We start from the raw sequence: 8,755 nt of genomic DNA, 5'->3' as shown, positions 1-8,755 counted from the left end.
CTTTCGTCTTCTTTGACTAGTGTTGAAGCTATTGTCCGATTTCCTACTGCGAGGTATAATATGAGTGCTTCTCCTTCCTGTGGTCGGGTAAGAATGGGTGGTTGCCCCAAGAATTTTTTGAAATCTTGGAAGGCTTTCTCGCACTCTGTAGTCTATTCAAACCTCTTTCCTTTCCTTAATGTGGCGTAAAAGGAGAGAGATTTTATGGCTCACCCAGCTAGAAACCTGGACAGGGCTGCCAGTCTTCCGTTGAGCTGTTGTACCTCTTTGACACAAGTCGGACATTTCATGTCGAGTATAGCCCGACATTTATATGGGTTCACCTCAATTCCTCTTTGCGTGAGCATGAAGCCCAAGAATTTGCCAGCTTCTACCGTAAAGGTTCATTTTGCGGGATTAAGTCGCATACTATGCTTTCTGATGGTGTCAAACACTTTGGTGAGGTCGGGCAACAAGGATTCCTCACTTTGTGTTTTTACCAATATATAGTCTACGTAAACCTCCATTAATTTTCCAATGTGGTCTGCAAAGACTTTGTTCATCAATCTTTGGTAGGTAGCTCCTGCATTTTTGAGCCCGAATGGCATGACGATATAGCAGTAATTTGCTTTTGGGGTTAGGAATGAGGTCTTTTCTTAATTGGGTGGATACATTGGGATTTGATTGTATCCTGAGTAAGCATCCATGAAGGAGAGGTACTTGTATCTGGAAGATGCATCCACTAGAGTGTCTATACTTGGGAGTGGGTAGGGATCTTTTGGGTAGACTTTATTGAGATTGGTGTAGTCAATGCACATCTGCCACTTTCCATTTGACTTTTTTACCAAGACGACGTTGGCTAGCCATAGTGGGTATTTGACCTCCCTTATGAATCTTGTGCCAGTAAAGCTTGTACCTGTTCTTCCACAGCTTGGGACTTTTCTGGTCCGAGCTTTCTACGCTTTTGCTGTATTGGACGAGATCCTGGATATACCACCAGTTTGTGGCACATTAGTTTGGGATCTATGCCCGGCATGTCTGCGGCCTTCCATGCAAAGAGGTCGGCGTTATCCTTTAGGAACTGTATCAGAGACTCCTTTAGGTATCCCTTTAAGGTTACCCCGATGTTTGTCGTTTTATCCCGGGCATCACCGATTTGGACCTCTTCAGTCTCGCCTTCAGGTTATGGACGAAGTTCCTCGCGAGCTCGAACTCCTCCGAGTTCAATAGTGTTGACTTCCTCTCCTTTGGGGTTGCCTTTAAGGTTCAGACTTTCATTGTAATAGTGTCGCACAATTTTTCGGTCTCCTTTTATCGTGGCGATCCCTTTCGGAGTTAGGAACTTCATGCACAGATGTGGATTCGAGACCACTGCAGCGAGCTGGTTCAGCGTTGTCCGACCTATTAGGGCGTTGTAAGCTGAGCTCACGGTGACTACGATGTAGTCTATGTTGAGTGTCCTTCATCGGGTTCGCTTTCCAAAGGTTGTGTGTAGTAAGATATATCCAAGTGGTTGGATTGGAGTGTCTCCCAGTCCGAACAAGCTATTCGAATATGCTCTGAGCTCTTTTTCTTGCAAGCCGAGTTTGTCAAAGGCGGATTTAAACAAGATATCCGCAGAGCTTCCTTGGTCTACCAGTGTTCTGTAGAGATTAGCATTGGCCAATATGATAGTAATGACCATGGGATCATCATACCCCGGGATGATGCCTGTTGCATCTTCTTGGGTAAAGGTAATAGTGGGGAGGTCGGATGACCTCTCTCTGTTTCCGACATGATATACCTTTTTAAGGTGTCTTTTGTGAGATGATTTAGAGATCCCTCCTCCTGCGAATCCTCCATTTATCATATGAACATGTCTCTCAGGAGTGTGGGGTGGTCGTTCGACCCGTCTGACCTCTTCATCCCTTCTTATTTTTTCTTGGACTCCTTATCCTTGTCCCGAGAGGGGTAAGAGAATCTAGGTTTTGAGGTTTCTCCTAATTGAGAATTTTCCTCCATGTTAATATATTTTTCTGCCCGTTCTTGTACCTCGTTCGGAGATGTTGGATGCTTTTTTGAAATGGAGTGACTTAAAGGTCCTTCTAGCAGGCCATTGATGAGACCCATGATGGCTGCTTCTGTTGGCAGACTTTGTATGTCCAGACACGCTTTGTTGAATCTTTCAATGTAGTTGCGAAGACTTTTCTGATCTCCTTGCTTGATCCCTAATAGGCTCAGGGCGTGTTTAGCTTTGTCCTTCTGGATGGAGAATCTGGCAAGAAATTTTTTGGCTAAGTCGTCAAAATTTGTGATGGATCTAGGAGGCAAACTGTTGAACCACTTTATTGCTGTTTTTGTTAGGGTAGTCGAGAAGGTTTTGCATCGAATGGCGTCTGAGGCATCAGTGAGATACATTCTGCTTCTAAAATTGCTGAGATGATGGCTTGGATCGGAGGTACCGTCGTATGGGGTCATGTCGAGAGCTTTAAAATCCTTTGGAACTTTAGCTTTCATGATCTCTTTGATGAAGGGATCTTGGTCCTTGTGGGAGCTGTCATCGTGACTGGACTGAACGGTTTTAGCTTTGAGATCAGCCTCGAGTTTTAGGAGCTTGTCCTCTAGCTCTCGGCGTCGCCTAGTTTCTCTCCGGAGGTCCCTCTCGACTTCTCGTTGATGCTCGGTCTCTTTTTCGAGCTGTTTGAGACGATCCTATTGAGCTTGTAGGGCATCCAGAATTTCTGTATTTGGCGAATGCTTATCTCCGTTTGGTTGAGATGTATCTTTTGGTGTGATGTCCGCGTTCTTATGCGGCGTTCTATTTTTCAAATCAGAGTTGTGGTCATTGTCAAGGTTGTCTTCCATGATGATGAAATGACTTCCAGGGTCCCCGGCAACGGCGCCAATGTTCCGAGGGTTACCTGAAACTGAAGGTCGATCTCGGATGAGATCTGCTATGGTGGCCGGAGCTGTCGTGTCCGACTTGTTTGACTTGGGGGAGCTGCTGATCCTTGATCACTGGAGGGTGGTCGTGCCTGCAAGAGACTCCGATGCTTAAGTTAGCATGGGCTTTGAGCAGGTATTTTATGTAGAATCAGAGTATGAGTTATACATGGGTGCTCCAATGTATTTATAGTAGTGAGTGACCTTTAAGATAAGTAGTTATCTCATCTTATTTTCTTTAGGGGAGCCGCCTTATCTTTTTTAGGCTTTGCCACCTTTAAATTGGGCTGGGTCCCTTTGTTTGGGCCTGCTTGGGCCTCTTATGGTGTTTTGGCCGAGCTCTTTAAAGAAGAGGTCAGGGCGACCCAACCTGAAGAGGTCGGTCGCTTTTTTTTTCAATCTGCCCGGGTCGCATAGCTCGACCCAGGGTATGAACAGATAGGTTGTATATAGTTAGTTTGCATTGAATAAATGTTGATACCCTTTACTTCTTTCTTGATTTTAGCATGAGGACATGCTTAGTTTAAGTGTGGGGAGGTTTGATAAACCCCAATTTTGTGGTTTATCCTGTGCTTATTTTAGGGAATTTTATCACCTTTTCCCACATTTATTCAATGAAATAGCATGGTTTTGTAATTCTCTCTAAATTTGTGCTTAAGTGTAAAAACATGCTTTTCAGGCCCCTAAATTGGTGATTTTAATTCACTTTAATTCCATTCGATGCCTTGATGTGTTTGTTGAGTTATTTCAGGTTTATAAGGCAAGTATTGGATGGAAGAAACGAAGAGGAAAGCATGCAAGTGGAGAATTCATGAAAAAATGAGCAAAATGGAGAATTGAGGGCCACGCTCACGCGTCATGCATGCGTACACGTGCATTGAAGATTCACAACCCACGCGCACGCGTGAGTAGAGGTTTTACCAGTGACGCGCACGTGTCAAGCATGCGCACGCGTGATGTTTGGCACGTGACCCACTTAAAGTGAAATCACTAGGGGCAATTTCTGAGCTGTCCAGGCCCAATTCCAACTCGTTTCTGAGGGTATTTGATGCAGAATTGAAGATTGAGCAAAGGGGGAGCACTTAGTTAGTCATGATGAGCCTTTAGTTAGTTTTCTAGAGAGAGAAGCTCCCTCTTCTCTCTAGAATTAGGTTAGGATTAGGTTAATTTCTCTTAGATCTAGATTTGATTACTTGATTTCATCTTATTTCCTTTACAATTCCTTGTTCTAATACTTCAATTCTTCTTGGTTCTTTTGTTAATTTTACTTTCATGTCTCTTTTATGTTCATGCACTCATGTTGGATTTGGATCTCCTTTAATGCAATTTAATATTTGACGTTCTTTTGATTATTAATTTGAGTTGTGATCTCACTTTTCTTGCAATTAGTAGTTAATAGATTTATATTTCTTGCACTTTTACTATGCTTTCCTTTTATGCCTTCCAAATGTTTGACAAAATGCTTGGTTGGATGTTAGAGTAGACTTTGAGCATTCTTGGCTTGGAAAGAGTAATTAGATAATCTTGAGTCATGAATACCCAACTCATGTTGGTGATCTAGAGTTGTTAGTTAATATGATTTTCATTGACTCTAATCTCTTGCTAATTCGATTAGTGGGTTGATTAGGACTTATGGATTGAGATTAGCTAGTCTTATTAGACTTTCTTCGAGTGTGAAGATAATATGATACCTTCTTCCATTGTCGGGGATGATGTAATAAGATAAATTCTTGTTTATTACTATGATATGATTAACTAGTCTTGTTTGACATTCTCCCTATGTGAAGATAACATAATACCTTCTTCCATTTGTTGGAGTTGACTCAATAAGATGAATTAGTCATTGTATGACTAAGATAGAAAGCCTATATTCCCAAGCCTTGCCATGAATGTCTCTCGCTTTATTACTCGTCTTCTTTAATTGCTTACTTGATTTATTTTTCTTGTCATTTATTCCCTTGCCTTTTATAAACCAAACTCCTTGTTCTTCCATAGCCAATAATTGACCACTTCATTGCAATTCCTTGTGAGACGACCCGAGGTTTATATACTTCGGTTAATTTTTATTGGGGTTTGTACTTGTGACAACTAATATTTTTGCATGTGAGGATTCTTTGTTGGTTTAGAACTATACTTGCAACGAGATTTCATTTGTGAAATTATAGACCATACAAGAAACCAAGCATCACCTCGCCTACCACTACGTGGACCAGGACGTCATCCATGAGGCCTCAGGTCGAGACACCCACCTGTTCCACATGAAGGAGGTTTGACATCGCCCTGACCACAATCGAGCAGAGCATTCGGATCAAGTACTGGAGTGCTCATTTGCTTCCTTAGAGTCGCATAATCTACAGTGGAGGACGACCCACTAGACGGATCATCCATGTGTCGTGGCTGGTATGCAGACTGGGGAAGGGTAGTGTGCATCTGTGAAAAGGGCTAGGTATGTTGTGCCATTACCGCAACATCCCCCAACCCGTCATCACCTTCCTACATCAACCCCGTCATCCAGTCAGGCATCAACATCATCACATCAACCATGTCCTGCGTATCCAAGATGGGCTCGTAGTCCGTCTAGGGCCCTAGCTCTGACGGGCTGAATGGAAGCTCAAAATGGGTCCCCAAGTCAAAATGCAGACCGGAGCCAGCATCCGATGTATGCCCCTGGTGACAAGTCCCGGCCTCCGAGTGATGTGACTCAAGTGGTCTCAGAGACAAGTAGTCTTCGGGGACAGGTCCTAAAAGACTCCCAACCGTCTGTCCAACATTCTCGGCCCATCCAACATCCTCTACCCCATGTACTGGCGGGCTGACGAAGTCTCTGTCGTGGTGAACCTCATTATCCCCCTGCCTCTACCACGTCTCCCTCTCCCTCTACCTCTACCCCGCCCCTACCTCTCCCTCTCCCGGCAGCTGGCCGCAGCTCTGGAAGGTCACCATCCTCCGGGTGATGTAGATTTGGAGCATCTGAATGGTGAATGGGCAAGTCATCTGGTACAACCCCGCTCGCCACTAAGTGTTGGTAACTCCGACCGAACAACTCTATGTGGGCCCACTGCGGATACCAGATCATATACGGAAGGGAAGAATACAGGTCTATATGATGGTGTATATGTAGCCGATGGTTGGCACAGGCATCCCACATCTCATGACAACCTCCAAGAAAATGTGCGAACCACTCACCTTGGCCGAATCGACCATCGTGCCTATGCATCTGGTCAATGTTCAATGGCCTGGTCAGAATGTGCTACAGGCCCCCGAACTAATGCACCACCCGGTCGACCTGATGTCACTCGACAATAGCGAAGCAAAGGAGCGGGCATACAATCGCCGCCGAGGCTTCAGCCTCAGCTATCACCGGTAGGGGTGACAACATGTACCCTACCAGTGGGTACCCAACCCGACCACACCCAGTCGGATAGGGTTGACAACCCGATCTGTAGTAGGTAGGGTAGGGTTCACGTGCAGGTCGGGTAGGGTGCAGGTTGAGCCTCAGCCCTACCCGACCAACCCGCACCCTATATATGTATATGTTATATACTTATATAAAAATATATTTTAAGTGGATATTGAACCAAAGACCTCTCACTAAATGCAAAAGAACCTTAGTCATTAAAAGAAGATCATTAATTGATAATTTAATATTTTTTTTACATAAAAGTCAGTTCTATTTTAAATTATCATCAAATTATATAATAACGTTGCATCTTTTTTTTTTGTAACCCGCGGATAGGGTCGGGTACCCGCGGATTAAGAGCGGGTAAGGTTAGGGTTGGCTCCAAACCCTACCCTGCCCTACCCATTGCCACCCTTAATCATTGGTGGAACTAGACCATGCAGCTGTAGGTCAGCATACGGCATCCACTCAACCTGTTAACAATACCGTAGGATGCATCATATACAACATTCAAAATTAATTAACATAGAATTGTAAAACTTAAATCTTTATCACTTACATTCAGGATGCCTATCCCTTTCAGAGTACGCCTGTAATGCCTAAGTCTGTGCTCATCCCTAGCATTATCTGGCCGGTACGCAACAAACCTACAATACCGCGAATGATTACACATTATTGCTCAATTTTATTAACTAATTAATGAATTTAATAAATAAAAGTACAAAAATGAATAACACCTCTCAACAAGTGGAAATCGACGAGTATCAAATCCATCGGGCGGGAGCATCGAAATATGGTGATAGGCCCAAGATAGCAACAAACTCACACAACCATCCAAAATGAGCTGGCCATGCTCTGTGGCACGACACATCTGGCAGTACAACCATGCCAGTACAGCTGAGCCCCATGATAACCTACCACATCTATCAAGGTCCTCTAGGAGGCGGAGCCACCTGATGTGTACTCAAGAGTTAGATGCATCCAGGAATAAGATACTCCCAATCACCTGCATGATATACCCTCTCGTGTACCACAATAGGTGCTCTTCAGTGGCGTCCTACTCCAACTCTCCACAAACCGTATTCTGGAACCATGTGAGCTTAACAGTCCACTTGGTCTGTGACTGTCTGTCCTCTAGGACAGGAACAGCACCCAGTAACTGCTAGCAGAAGTCCTCAATGGATCGTTCCTAATAGTGCTGTTTCCACCCACCGATGCAGCCACTAACAGGATCACCATCGATCCTGAGTCCCAACTGGTAGGGCATGTCCTACAGGGTGAAAGTCAAACACTAAAAAAAGAAGACTCATATGAATTAAGAAGTAATAAGAACTCTAAAAATATAACATGTATGAGAAATCGAAACAGAAAAAAATAATATAAAAAATATTTATCATCTATAACAATATATAATGCCAATGCATATCTATAACAATATATAATGCCAACTATAACAATGTATAATGCCAATACATAAAGTTTAGTGTCCAATTTTCTATTCCTATTTTAACCTTACTAACATAATTTAAAATTATTTTGCAGTTATTTATTTCACTAACAGTTACAAAAACTTCACGCATAACGTCTGTTCAATTCTTTACTCACAATCTTCCTTTTAAATATTTTCACCCTTTTTTCGATTCTCCTTACTTATCCTCTGAACGCTTCTCCGTATGGAATAATTATTTATAAGTTCTTATGACGTTTTAAACTAGATAACGACTATACCAAAAGGTTGATTTTCGAAATCATATATAAAATAAGAAAAAAAATTAATTAGAAGCTAACAAGAGTTTAATCAGTGGGGATAAATATTTTTTTATGAATCTTATTATATTCTGAGGTATTCATCTAAATTATTTTGTGTTTAGTTTTATGTTAATCTTTATTTTTATTGTATTACATTGTTTTGAGTATGTCTATGGATATTCTGATGGTCTGATCACCAGTTTAGCCTCATTCTAATTCTTCTACTAGAGTATTTTTTTTGTAATCATAAAGAATATATCTTTGCTATTTCATTATTTTATAATTTCATCCATTCTTACTGCTTTTCTTTTTATCGATCGATGCACTTAGCTGTATTTCTCTTTATGTCATCCTTTTTTTTTATCTTCAACACCTTTGATTGCATCGACTCCATAGTTACAAATTTCATTTAACTTTGTTGCAATTATTGAATACCTGTATAACTTCCACCTATATTTTTTTCTCTTTAATTTACTTACCCAATCAATATTTTCAATCATTCTATTATTCTTTAATTTGTCCCCAACCTTTCGTATACAATGATAGTGCTATATCTTTTTCTCTCATCAATTTAATTTAAGAAACTGAATTTTTTTTATCTTATATATATTCTTTATTGTTTTAAACATATTTATATCTATTAATGATGAACTAAAGAAGTCTCATAAATATTTTGTTAATTTATTTTGTTTAACTATTTCGTAA

This window comes from Arachis ipaensis, chromosome B01 (assembly GCF_000816755.2).
Source record: "Arachis ipaensis cultivar K30076 chromosome B01, Araip1.1, whole genome shotgun sequence".
Taxonomy (NCBI): domain Eukaryota; kingdom Viridiplantae; phylum Streptophyta; class Magnoliopsida; order Fabales; family Fabaceae; genus Arachis; species Arachis ipaensis.
The sequence above is the reverse complement of the archived record's forward strand: the minus strand, read 5'-3'. Positions refer to the sequence as shown.